The sequence below is a fragment of the Sarcophilus harrisii genome, chromosome 1 (assembly GCF_902635505.1).
Source record: "Sarcophilus harrisii chromosome 1, mSarHar1.11, whole genome shotgun sequence".
In the NCBI taxonomy this organism is placed as follows: Eukaryota; Metazoa; Chordata; class Mammalia; order Dasyuromorphia; family Dasyuridae; genus Sarcophilus; species Sarcophilus harrisii.
In genome coordinates, this window is record NC_045426.1 from 444263829 (window position 1) to 444277974 (window position 14146).

The following is a 14146-nucleotide window of genomic DNA, read 5'->3' on the forward strand; positions in this document are numbered from 1 at the left end:
CTTTCCTTTCTCAATAAAAGCAATAACTCACTTTATCTCTAAGTTTAAAATAAAAAAATATTCTGCATGACATTTAAAGCCTTTTATAGACTGTCTACAACTTATCTTTCTAATGTTGTTATTCAATATTCTTCTTCATGCATTCTACTATCCAGTCCAAGGACTTTTATTGACATGATTAACAAACAATACTCACTTATCTTCTCTCTATGCTTTGCACAAGTTGTCTATCTCCCTTGAAAAACATCCTTCCTTCTCTATGTCATCAGATCTTTAGTCTCCTTCAAAGATTACTTCAAACAATACCTTTTACATGAATCTTTAATTGGCCACCTAGGCTATATATGCCTCCCCCTAAAAAAGGGGAAACACTAATACAACATTTACATGTCAAAAAATTATTATCTCATTGAAATAGATCATAACTTCAAAAAATACAGAGATCACTGATCCCTGTTTCCTCCATAGGTGATATTTATGAGTTATTTTGCCTGAGAAATTCATTGTCCTGCTGCCACCATAGTGACAACAATATCTGAGCTCATCATCAGACAACACATCATATCAGTAATCAAGAATGTAAGGTTCTTAAGATAATGTATTGTTTTGTTTTTAATCTTTGTATGTATACTACCTAATACAACCTCTGGACAGAATAGTCACGTAATAAAATCTTCTTGAGAAACTGATTAAATAACATAGCATTTTACAAATTACTGATATTTCTTTTTTTTTCAATACAGGGGTCCAATGAAGTATGTATTAGCTGCAGGACATCAAGTTGTCTAAAAAATAGATACTTCTTTGCTGTAAACTATGCAAACAAGTAGTCAAAATGACAAAGTAGAAATAAGTGTAAATTAGCTGTCTCAACAAAGCTCCCTACAAAAATATAAAAAATGTGCCACACCTAATTCTGATCAATAAATCCAAAAGGAAAAAAGTCAGTGAGGTTTTTTTGCCTTTTTGCTATAGTTAGCATTCCTAGAACAATATAAAATAGTAATGGTGAAAAAAAGACATCCTTGCTTTACCCCTAATCTTCTTAGAAAAGTATCTAGCTTATTCTCATAACAGATAATGTTGATTCTTTGTACTTTAGATGGGTACTATTCATCATTTTTTAAAAATTTCATTTATTCCCATGCTTTCTACTGTTTTTAATATGAATAGGTATTGTATAGTCAATAGTTTTTTCCTGCATTTATAGTCACAATCATATTATTTTTATTAATATTGTCAATCATATTGACAGGTTTCCTAATTTAGAAGCAGCCCTGCATTCCTTGCATAAAATAGCCTTGTCATTTTATATGATCTATGTAATATGTTGCTATAGTTTGATTAATAAAATTTGATTTAAAACTTTTGCATCAATATTCATTAAGGATATTGATTTATAGTTTCCCTTATGTTTTGGATCTCCCTAGTATCAAACTCTCATATATACATTAGAAGGAATTTAATAGGACCCTTTCTTCTATTTTCCAAAAGTTTATGTAATATTGGAATTAACTATTCTTTAAATATTTAGTAAAAGAAATAACCACAGGCAAAGAGACTTATTTAAAGAACCCCAGAGTTAACTAAAAATTTAATGGAAATAATTAACTTCAGCAAAGATTTCACTTTTAAAAATAAATCTACATAAATTATCATCATTTCTGTACATTATTAACAAAATACAACAGGACGAGACAGAGAAATCCATTTAAAATAGCTTGCAGACAGCATAAACTACTTGGGAGTCTACTTCCTAATACACATACAGGAACTATATGAGCATAATTATAAAGCATTCTTTATACAAAGAGAGATTTAAATAATTAGAGAAATAGTCATTGTTTCTGGATAGATTGACTCAATATGATAAAATTCCAATACTATCTAAATTTACTTATTCAATGTCATACTAGTTAAACTACCAAAGAACTGATTCATAGACTGAGAAAAAAATAAAATAATTCATCTATATAAATAAAAGAAAATATCAAATAATTAATGAAAAATAACAAGAATGAAGAGGTTTAACAATACTAGAACTCAAACTGTTCCTCAAGGCCATGATGATTTAAAAAAAAAATACAGTACTGGGAAGAAAAGAGTGGTTTGATCCACGGAATAGATTAGGTGTACAATATATAAAAGCAAACAAGCAAAGTTGTATCCTAGAACTTATAAACCCAAAGATCCTTGCTCAAACTCAACTATTTTTTTAAATTAGGAAAATAGAAAGTATTCTTGCAGAAACTTAAATTTGAAACCTTATACCAAGATATGCACCAAATGGGTAAATTTGGATACAGTCATTATTACTATATTTATGATATTGTCATTGAGAATATATCATAAACAAATTAGAGGAACATATAAGAAAATGTCACAAATATGAAGGGAAGAGTTTTATACCAAACAAAAGATAGAAAAGTTCTCAGTAGGTTGAATGAGCAATTTCAATTATTTTTTTAAATCTCTGTACAGACAAAACTAACAGAGCCAAAATGTAAAACATGGCAGGAAAATAGGAAAAAATCCTTACACCATGTTTCTCTGATAAACATTTCAGTTCTAAAATAATGTACAGAACTGAGTAAATTTATAAGAATAAGAGCCTTTCCCAAAATGATATAAATATGAAGTTCTCAGAAGAAATCCAAGCTATCAATAGCTATATATATATATAAAACCACTCTAAGTCAAATTAGAGAGATGTACATTAAAATAACTCATAAAATACCGCATACATTTGTGGCTATGTGCAGCAGAGGAAAAAATGAAACAGGATATGCACAAGTTTGTGGAATAGCTGATATCCTACAAGGAGCTTCACTGGTCTTGTTTGCCCATTCGTTAATACATATTTTCATTGTTTGCTGTTAAAACTCTAGCTTTTTGTAACAATTATGCCTCCAAAGTATAGTGCAATTCTTTCGCACTATAAGCCCACTGAAAAGATTTTCAGTGATAGGGTTTAGCATTAGATAAGCTTCCTGCTGGCATGATTGCAGCCGTTATTACCCTAGCCAGACCAGCTGACTAACGAAGTCAAGGCTGCCAATTCCATCCTCAATTGTAGCCTCAAGCTACAAATGTATGAGGTTGACAATGGGAAAGTAAAAATAAAATTACTAATAAAATGTTAGTACTTAAAATTGCTAAAGTTAAACCATTTAAATGTTGAGGATTTAGCATTATCCTTTTTATTAAATTCTCTAAATTCTTAACCATTGACTGAATAGTTAGTAATTTGTTTTAAAAATATATTCCATTTTATTTAATTTCAATTCCAAATCATATTCCTCCTATGTCCCTCACCTACTGAGAAGACAAGTTAAAACAAAATAAATCCTGCATTAGATATGTTTAAATTTTTAAAAATTAATTGAAATTGCCCATTCAATCTATTGAATAAAAGGTCTGAAATTGTCCTATCTGGAAATAAAGTCACTGAGGCAGAACTCCAAATCAATAGCAGTTATTTAGTGTCCATGGCCCTTTCTAATGAAGTGATCCTTACATTTTCCTCATGATCTGAGATGCTCCTGGTCCCCAAGACCTTGTTTTGACAGGATTTGATGTCAGATTCAATACCTGAGTGCTCTGGAGTGGCTACATAAAATACAAAATCTCACTGGTTGACATATCTTCTTTAGAGAAACAAAAAATGATGCATTAGCTAAACAAATTAGCTAGGGAGTCAAGAGTTGGATGAAAGATGACTAACTGGTCATAAGATGGGCAAGGCAGAAGTCATCTCTGGTGACTTAAGTGGTGATAGGATGGTCATAAGATGTTCTCCTTCTCATCCTAGAGTGGGTAATCTGGAGGTGCAAAAATAAGTTGGGGGACTTTACAAGGAATAAATGCAGCCAACCCATGCAGTTAGGTCCTTATCAATCAGCACTTGGGCACTAATGGAATTTGGACACAGAATTTGAGCACAACAGTATGGAGATATTTTTGTCAGCATTCTTGTGGCTGGTAAACACATAATAATTGTTGGGATTAAAGTTTGAGGTCTACTAAAATTACCTGTCTTATCTAATCATCTCTATATTATTTATATAAACTGTAAAAATGATTAATACTGATTGAAATAGAATAGGGATCCAAATGGATCATTTCTCAAAGGAAGGTTACATATCAACTCACCTCTTCTATGCTCCCATACTCAGAGATCCTTAATAATCTCAAACAGTTCAGGAAGCAGACATCACTGACAGATTATTTCATGGGTATTTCACAGGTATGTCCTTCACTATCTCCAACGTCATCCATTAGCCTTAAAAGACAGAGTTTAAGAGGTGATGTTGAGACCTTTACAATCTTGGTGTATTCTAATAGCAGCAATAAAATTCCAGCAATCTCTCCTTTGGTTTTCAAAAGGCAACTAGAGAGCCTTATAGAAATATATAGTATAGTACAACACCCTCAACAACTATCTAACATAATAGAAGTCAATATTCAAGTTTTAAAATATTTTTAATAGTTTTATTTGCTGTACAGTATTTATGTTATGGTAAATTTTATATGTTATGAATAGTGAATATGGTCTGAAATTGATTTTTTTATCAAAATGTTAGCACAAAAAGTCAAAGAAATTCTAGGGAATTACTAGTAAGAAAAAATGTTTTGCATGTTACCAATTTTATTTTAAATACTGCATTTTTATGGATTATTTCATAGTTACTATGTTATGAAAAGGATATATTATCACAATCAATATTTTGTTATAAAGAATTGTATACAGAAGAGTATATTTTTAGCAATCTCTAGTAAAAGATTTTTATTTGAGGTAACCATGCAAATCTAACCCCTTATTTCCCATAAGTTCAACATAATGACATTCAAACTGTTTTCTTTCATGTCGTTTTCTAGGAATTGTTGTTCTAGGAAAAGTTGAAGACTGACTGTATTTTAAAAGCAGGACTGTTTAAATCAAGCCACAGGACTTGTTGCTATCCATGGTCCTGAGTCAGTTAGGTCCTTATCAATCAGCACTTGGGCACTAATGGAAAAAGTATCCTTTCTCTACCTGTCAATCATGATTTCCCCTCTCTACCCCTTGGCCAACATCAAAAGCATTCATACTGCAATCTATAGTCTATAAGAATCAACATGGGAACCATTTATAGATGGTCATTACCCATAACTTGCTCCTCAGAAGTATTCAGTTGGAAGCCATTCAGCTCTCTGTGTTTTGGCTTAGTTATCTAAGATGAAATGGTTGAAAATAGTATTATAGCCTTAGAGGTACATGGTACCATCTAGCCACACCTAACACTTTAATGGATCAGGAAAATGAGACCAAGAGATGTAAAGTGACTACATGAAGAAAAAGAAAAAAAAAAATATATATATATATATATATATACATCATGTAACAGAAATGGAATTCAAACCCCATCTTCCAACTGCAAACCCAATGCTTTTTACCAGTTAGTCTTTTAAAAAAAACTGTTTCCCATGTGTTTTGTGATTTGAATCTTTAGTCTCGCTATTATCAATACTACACATCTTGCCCTTCAACTAAGATGGCCTCCATTTCCCCATAATATCAAGACCCTTTCATATTTCTTTGTGTAGCTTCACTGTTTTGTGTGCATTGCTGTTGACTGCAGTGAATCATGACTGCTTCCTGTGGCAGCTGATCCAGGAGCAGGTTGGTTAAAGTTGGTGGATTTGTCAATTCCTAGATACCCAAAAATGATACAGTATATTTTGAGCCCTTATTCTTACATAGCAGTAATTGTAGATGAACGTGGGGATAACAGAAAGTCATCTACAACATAAGCCTATATGAGGTCCATATTCAAACTATGTTCATAAGATTCCAGGTCTTCTACTCATTTAAGTAATTACTTCTAAAAATAAGATCTTCATCTTTTTCATGATAGGAAATCAGAAGATTATAATATTTTGTCATAATGACAAATAGAGATGATAACTTTCAAAGGAGTATAAAAGAGGTTCAGAGGAAATATTAGGTTCTAGAAGATGTTATAGTAGCATCTTTTGTTAACAGATTGGACATTTTGAGTGAAGAATAATGATTAGTCCAAATTTCTCCAAAATTATCTTTTTTTTTTTCCTTCTAGAAGATGAATGATATAGTGACATTTAGAGGCAAGGGGAAATATCTTAACGGCTTTTCCCTTTTTCTAGCCTTTTTCTTACATTTTATGAAATTGCTGACAATATGAATTGCTTTATCCATAGAATATTCTTTAGAACTAAACTGAAGAGAAAATACTAGAGAGAAAAACAGCTTCGTGTGCTATCTGCTAAAAGGAAAACAATGCATAAAATTATTTTTTAAAACACAACTTTCATATTTTGATTATATTATAAGAAAAAAAGGGTTAAGCCTTCAAGAAGCACTTTCTATCAGCAGAGTCTACATCTATTCAAAATAATTTCAAATCCACTTTTCCATGCTATGTAATTCTGAACAAAAGGCTAAACACAGAATAGGAACAAGATAAAGAAAGTATAACTTTCCTGGCTGTAGCATAGGAACAAGATAAAGTCTAACCTTCCTGACTGTAGTCATGTTCAAGTCTGCCCCTTCCCTACTTCAAAATATTGAAGGTCATCTCCCATTGACTCCTAATCAATATTGTCCCTCATTAACATTTCATTTGGATCACTGGAGTAGAAGTCAATCAACACTTCCTCCTATTTTACCTATAATTCTCCTTCTTCTTATCATTAATATAAGAAATATAATTAACATAATATAATTACAATATAATTTGTAATGACCACATAATAGCTATTTCTTCAAAGAAGACAATTAAAGACTCATTTTTATTTCTCTTCTAAATATATAACTGTGGCCTACCTGGAAACTTTATACTTCCTTCATCCCCATTAGCAACTCCTGGCTCAACCTTCTTACTATCACAATGTTCCCTTATCAATCTTATTCATTTCAATATTCTGTGTCTGTTCTATCAGCCCATTCCCCTGCAGATATCTTTCAATGTTTTCCAGAGGGTGGTTCCTTCATTTATTCATCTTAACTAAATTTCAAATTTCAGCTGACAACAACACTTTTTTCTACATTACTGTTTAATAGAAGAATTATACCTTTCATTCACTCGTTTAAGAAAGGAGTTTGCTTTTTTTTTTTTTTTTTCACTACTTCTGGACAATTGTTTGGTCACCATTACCGAAGAAACTATTAATAGAAAACATGTCAATTGAACTTGGCACTAAAGTTTAATTCAAATTTCTGCCAGCAAGAGTATATGTAATGTCTGTATGGATATGCATTTGTGTGGTGCACGAGGAGGGGAGGAAGAGACAGAGAAACACAGACACACGGACACATACACACACAGAAACTAAGACAGAGACTGAAAGACAGAGATAGAGACAGAAAGACAGAGATAGAGACCAAAACAGAGACTATGGAGATGAAGAGGAAGAGGATTCTAGCATAAGGACTGAAATGCCTGGATAGCTTTGGACTAATTTCTTAACCTTTCTATAAAATATGGACTATTAATACTAGCATTATTTCCCCTGGCTTTAGTGAAGAAAGGATTTTGTGAACTTTCAATTCATTGTTAACAATAATGTACAAGCTAAAATGAGCTCAATTTGAGAAAAAATATTTTTTCATGTTTAATTTTAAAAAATCAGCCAGGTCAAGATAAAATATCAAATACATGCTTGTAAATATAAGTCTGAATTTCTGGAGAAAAGTAGCAACTGTATGTGTACATATGCACATATGCACATGTACACATGTGTTTTGTCTCTATGTATAAATACCTATAGTACCTATTATGGTATTTAAGCATCAAATCCAATGTCTATTTCCATCACTTTTAGCAGGTGACCTGGCAACATGACTTATTAAAATGCTTAATAATAATTGGTTTGGCCTCTTTAATTTTCCTCTATTTCAACCAATAATTGATACTAACCACCACTATTTTCTCTGTGAATTTGCCTTGTCAAATTCTTCTTTGTTCTTCTGACAACTCTCAACTTCAATGATCCTTCTTCTCTTTCCAATTCCTAATTTTTATCTTCTTCTTAATAATTAGCTAATTCTCATCAAAAAAGATACATATATAAAGATATGTACATAAAATTACTTTAGCAGGTCTTTGCTTTATTTTCTCATTATTGTACTAATTTAAACTATAATCACTTCATATCTGAACTATTTCAGTAATCTTTTACATGGTCTCCTGGCTTCTGGACCACCTCCTCTCCTCTCAGCTCAAAATCCAAATATATGCATGTGTATGTTTATATATATATATATATATATATATATGTCTGTGCATACATGTGTATGTGTGCATGCATCCAAAATAATACATGTTGCTATGAATGTCACTCCTCTACTAAAAAAAAAAAAAAAAGAAAAATCTCTGATATCTCCTCAACTTCCCTGAAAAATATCTAGAATCCTTAACCTGTCTTCCAAGACGTTCTGCAATTTGGCCCCAGTCTAAGTTTCTAGTCTTAATATATTTAATTCCCAAGAAAGGGATCTATATCATTCATTATTCCCTGAACATACACTATTCTTTCCTGCCTCAAAATTTTTTTCCATGTCATTCCCTTAAACTTAAAGCCTGTCTTCTCTCATTCATCTCCATCTAACAATCTTCTACATGTAACTTCAAGGACTCATACATATACCATTTTTTCCATTACATGTTCCCTAATTTATATGGCCAAAAGTGTTCACTGGATCACATAATTTTTTAATAGATCCCTTACTTTTCCAGGAGCAAGAAAATGATATACAAAACAGTTGAGTAGTATTATCTTCCTCTATGGTCCTGTATCTTGTATTTTATATTATTTATATGGTTTTTATATACTGATTAATATGAAAAACAATCTTAGTTTACTTGTATAATCCTTTACTAATCTATAAGCTACTGGAGTGCAGGGACTTTGTCTTGTACATCTTTGTATTCTAAACAATACCAAATACTGTAACTTTTTATTATGGATGTTCAATAAATATTTAGCGATTGAATTTTATCACAGAGCTTTTTAAAAAGGAAACTCAACTTAGTCTCTAGAAAATAAATATAGGAGGGAGTTAGTTGCATGTACATGATGCCCATGAGGATTATTTTTGGATTACAAAAAAGAAAAATAGAAATTTATGCTATAGCTCAGTTCCTTTTTTCTACATTTGATTGCAAACACTCACTGAATGCTAGAAAAGCCTAATACAACAATTTGACACCCAAATGGAAGAAATCATGTAGAGAGAGTTCAATTAATTAACCTGAAGGTTATTAGTTAGGAGTTTGTATGCTTTAAATTTTGCTCTATGTCACACTTCATATTAGCAACATTCAAAATTTGTGTTCATAATATTCAAAGAAATCTCAACTCTTGAGTTCAGGATGATATGAAAAGTCTTGTCATTAATATAATAAATGGCTAAAAAGAGATGCCACAATTCACTTGATATTAGGCACAGAGGGGACAGAAAAAATCACAGGTTCCTACAATGCTTTAGGACAGTTAATTTATTTCTATGGTAAGCCTTGCAAACCTCTTTTTTTCAGTACTACGAAGTTCTATCAGCATGTAAATGACAGCTGAATAAATAAGACAAAATTCAGGAGAGAAGTGTAAGTTATGCTAGGGGCGCAAAAATAGTTAGGACACCATCATACAAAATATGGGAAATTGTCTTCAAAGTGTCAGAACTCTTTCGCTTACAAAGATTTGAGATCATAGACTAAAGATACTAGAGTTCTATTTTCTCTCTTTCTGGGGGGTTGGTCTGGGTGGTGTAGTGGATAGAGTACTAGCCTTGGAGTCAGAACAAGTAGAGTTCAAATCCAGCCTTTGACACTTACCTCCCTTAATCTTCCCTTGCTTTTATCACCTTCTTCTTTTGTTTTAGTCTCTTCCTTCCTTCTTTCCAAGTTGGGTAGAATAAATTTCTAAAACCAACTGTATGTTTATATACTTTTTTTTTCTTGAACCAATTCAAATGAGAATAAGATTCAAGAATTGCTCTATCCTCTATCCTCTATCCCTCCTACTGGAAAAGACCTTCCCCGCATGTCTTTTTTAGTGTGGAATCAATTTTTCCTATTCTTCCTCTCCCTTCCCTCTTCTCCAAATGCATTCTTCTTTCTTTAGCTTCCATTCTTCTTCTGAGATCATCAAACACAATAGATTATATTTCCTCTGAGTAGAGTCTTTCTAAATATGCTAACAATAATAACATTTAAGTTAAATTTATCATCTTCCCATTTGGGAATACAAATAGTTTAATATTGTGGTATCATTATAATTTTTTCTTTCACATTTACCTTTTTATGTTTTTGAACTGTGTTTGAATATCAGATTTTCCAAGACTCTGGTCTTCCAATTACAAATGTTTGAAAGTCTTCTATTTCATTAAATATAAATTTTTCCCTTTATAAGTTTATAGTCAGTTTTACAGGGTAGATAATTCTTGGCTGTAAAGCTATATCATTTGCTTTCCAGAAAATCAAGTTCTAAACTTCCTGGTCCTTGCCTATAATAGAGCTAAATATTATATATAATCCTGACTGGGGCTACGTGATATTAAAATTATTTTTTCTGCTATTTACCATATTCTCTCCTTGAACTCTGAGAATGAAGAGGATTATATTGAGGTTAGGATAAATAATGAAGTTATAGGCTTGGGTAATGGGGAGAATGGTGGTACTTTTGATGGTAATAAGGAAGTTAAAAATAGTGAAGTATATGGTGGGAGGAAGGATAATTAATCATGTTTTAGATGATGAGCTTGAGATGCCCCTTTATGGGTTAGCTAATTTGAGATGTTCAAGAGGCAACTAGAGATGCATTTTAACTCAGAATATAAGAGCTAGATATATAGGTTTGGGATTCATTCACATAGACATGGTAATATGAGAACTGATGAGTTTACTAAGCAAAGTAACATATAGCAAGCAAAAAGAGAAGGCATCTAGGAAAGGCCGTTGAGAGACATACATTGTTAGTCTATATGATATGGATGAAGAAGGAGAAAGGGAACTTGATGAGAAACATTCAGCCAGATTGGAGAAAACCCAGAAGAGAATAGTGTCATTAAAAACCTTAAGAAAAGAAAATATACAGTAGGAGGTAACTGACCATGCCAGATATTGCTGGGAGTTTAAGGAAAGTGAAGATTGAGAAAAGGTCAAATTGGGAATTAAGTGAACTTTGAAGAGATCCATTTCACTTGAATAAAAAAAAGAAGCCTAGTTACAGAGATTTTTAGTTAAGAGTTAGAAAAGTCAAGGCATTAATTGTATGTGACTTTCTAATAGGGATTCTTAATTTGTATATTTTACTGAACTATCCCTTTTTACATATCCAGGGCCTAGCATGGTTTAGTCATAAAGGTGCAAAATACCCCAGAGATATAGCAGTCAGTTGGAAGAGTAGATGTTAAAATGTGATTCTAAGTTCAAAATTGCTCATCCAAGTTCCTCCACATTAACAATCTTATTGCTTTCATATACAAAGGAAAAGAAAATAAGTAAGGTATCTTGATTTATACAGAGAGTACTACTGCTATTAATAAAAACAGATAAATTTGAAGTCATTTTAAAATATCAAGAAATAAATTTCCAGAGGAAAAAAGTTAAAAGCAATACAAATACATTTTCAATCATATTTAAAAAGAATAAAAATATGACTTCTTAATAGCAAATAAATTGTTTCCTATCCTACTCCAAGTACAATGTTTTATTTTAAAGAAGCTGAAGCTGTTACATGATTATACTTCTGCAATTTGAAAATATTCCTCATAGAAATAACTTTATAAAAAAGTGATTATTTTCAACTTTTGTCATAAGACTGGGTTGGGGGTGTTTTTGAGTGTTTTTTTTTTAAGTGTGAAAAGCTTAGCATTTTTTTTTACTGCAGTTCTTGTTGAGATTCTACTTGGAAAACTCTAAATAAATATTAATAATGTGAAACTTTCTAGTAAAAATATTGTACTTTGTACATATCTGTGTGTGTTTGTGGTTTTACAGAAGTTGACAAGGCCATGGCAAAAAGTTATCTTCAAATATCATCTGACACTGCTGACTTTACTGTTAAGGCAGAGACTACATTCACTTCGAAAACTCTTTGCCCTACAATCTAAGAGGAATAATGTCCAGCTATCCCTAAAATAATAAAATATTTCTGCATAAGTTAGTCAATTTATTTAAACCTAATCATGGAACTACTCAGGTAATAAAAGAAGCTAGATAGAGGGCCTTAAGGCACCAGAAGAGTAGTATAATAAAACAGAAATAAAACGGCTTTCTACAAAATGAAACATGGTTCATGATTTTGGAGTGTCACTTGAATTTTCATTATTTTCTAATTCCAAAAGGACTTGATGGCACAATACTTTTTCTCTCTCCTTTTCTGCATGAACAAAAAAGTCTTTTTTTCAACAGCAAAGATCTGGAAAGAATAATTCGTGCATGCACCTATCACAATCAATCTGGAATACTTAATTGAACTTACATAGTTAATTCTAGGTAATCATCACCACTACAATGATATGTGGCAACCAGTTTCTTCTAAAGTACCACAATAAGATTTTGTACCTAAGATAATATGCTATAATTAGAAAGGCATAAGGCAAAGAATCAAGGGTGGGTAGAGAAAAGAAAGAGGAAGAGAATTGCACATATATAACTAGTAAAAATTAGCATCTTTTTATAGAGAGATATATCTATTTGGTCATTTCTTAGCTGATCTGGGATTAAGATTATAGTTATATAGTACTATTAAAAATTATTAAGGATCCCAGTTTTGTCTAAAAGATAATGATCAAAAATTAAGAAATAATTCTCCCATATTTTTCTATCATTGAAAAATTATCTAAATAAAATTCTTAATGATTAATAACTCCTACTTATTATTACCCCCATCTCTGCCTTTTGAAATTGTACCTATCCTCAAAGTACAAGCCCAATGTAACCCACTTCCATGAAAACATCAATGAAACTATTGCCTTACGTGATGACTCTATCCTCTTAATCATCCCATCACATGACACTAGAGGCAGTTAGGTAGTCCAGTAAATAAAGTACTGGACTTTGACTCAGGATTATCTACATGTTTAAATCTGGAGTCTAATACTTAATAGTTATAGGACCCTAGTCAAATCAGGACTGCTAAATGACACAATAGAGTTCTGGGTGTAGAGTCAGGAAGACTAATATTCCTGACTTCAAATATGGCCTCAGACAATAGTAGATACATGACTCTGTGCAAGTGACTTAACCCTGTTTATGCAAGTTAACTCATCTGTAAAATGAGCTGGAAGAAAAAAAAAAAAGCAAACCAAATTATCTCTACCAGGAAAAAAAAAAAAGCAAATGAGGTCATAAAGTCAGACATGACTAAAAAAAAAAACTGAACAAAATGCTAGTCATTTTTATTATTATTAACACCATTTGCAATGTTATTATTTGTGTATTTATTTACTCTTTATAAATTCCTTCAGAGTAAGAACTGTCTTACTCCTCGATCAAAACAGCTTATAGATATAGTAAACATTCAATAAACATTTGTTAAATTAAGTTGACACCTAATTAGTTCACTGTTTTTCTTACTTTGTTTATCATAAGTGAAATGATCTGACGCTTGATTTTTTTAAATTGTATTGACACTTCAATTAGTTTAGAATGATTCAAAATGGTTGCATTGTCTCATTTCATATGTGGGGACAGGAAGATTCATGTGGGTCATAAAAGTATGACTGTGATTACAGAGCTGTTATAATTAACTTTGTTAAAGGTTTTTTACTTCAAGGAAGTACTAGGAGGAAAACATTTGATGGTTAAGTTCACCTTTGCATGTACAATGCCATGTGCACATGTTCTAATAAAATAAAAGCTTATCGCAACAAAATACTAACAAAAAACTCATATAAAACTATATTCTACATAGTTCCCATTTATACCCTGTTATCAGTTTCTTTAATGCTTTTCTTCCTGTGCTTATATTAATTAATAAAAACTTTCAACACTAAAATATTCTCAGATGATGAAAAGTCACTGGCCTTTTTTGTAATGGGTTATCTTAAAAGAGTATTCTTATATAATTTGTCCTTCTCTTTAAATACTTACTGTATATTAATTCCATTAATGAAAGAAAT

The 14146-nt window shown here is 31.5% G+C and overlaps 1 long non-coding RNA gene across 1 annotated transcript in view; it reads right to left on the reverse strand.

The window, feature by feature from the left end:
- The window catches only part of LOC116420565, a 78569-nt gene that overhangs the window by 45319 nt on the left and 19104 nt on the right, over positions 1-14146 (reverse strand). Inside the window, exon 2 of the long non-coding RNA XR_004230921.1 lies at positions 4153-4282. This is a non-coding gene — a long non-coding RNA (uncharacterized LOC116420565). The remainder of the gene's footprint in view (positions 1-4152; positions 4283-14146) is intronic.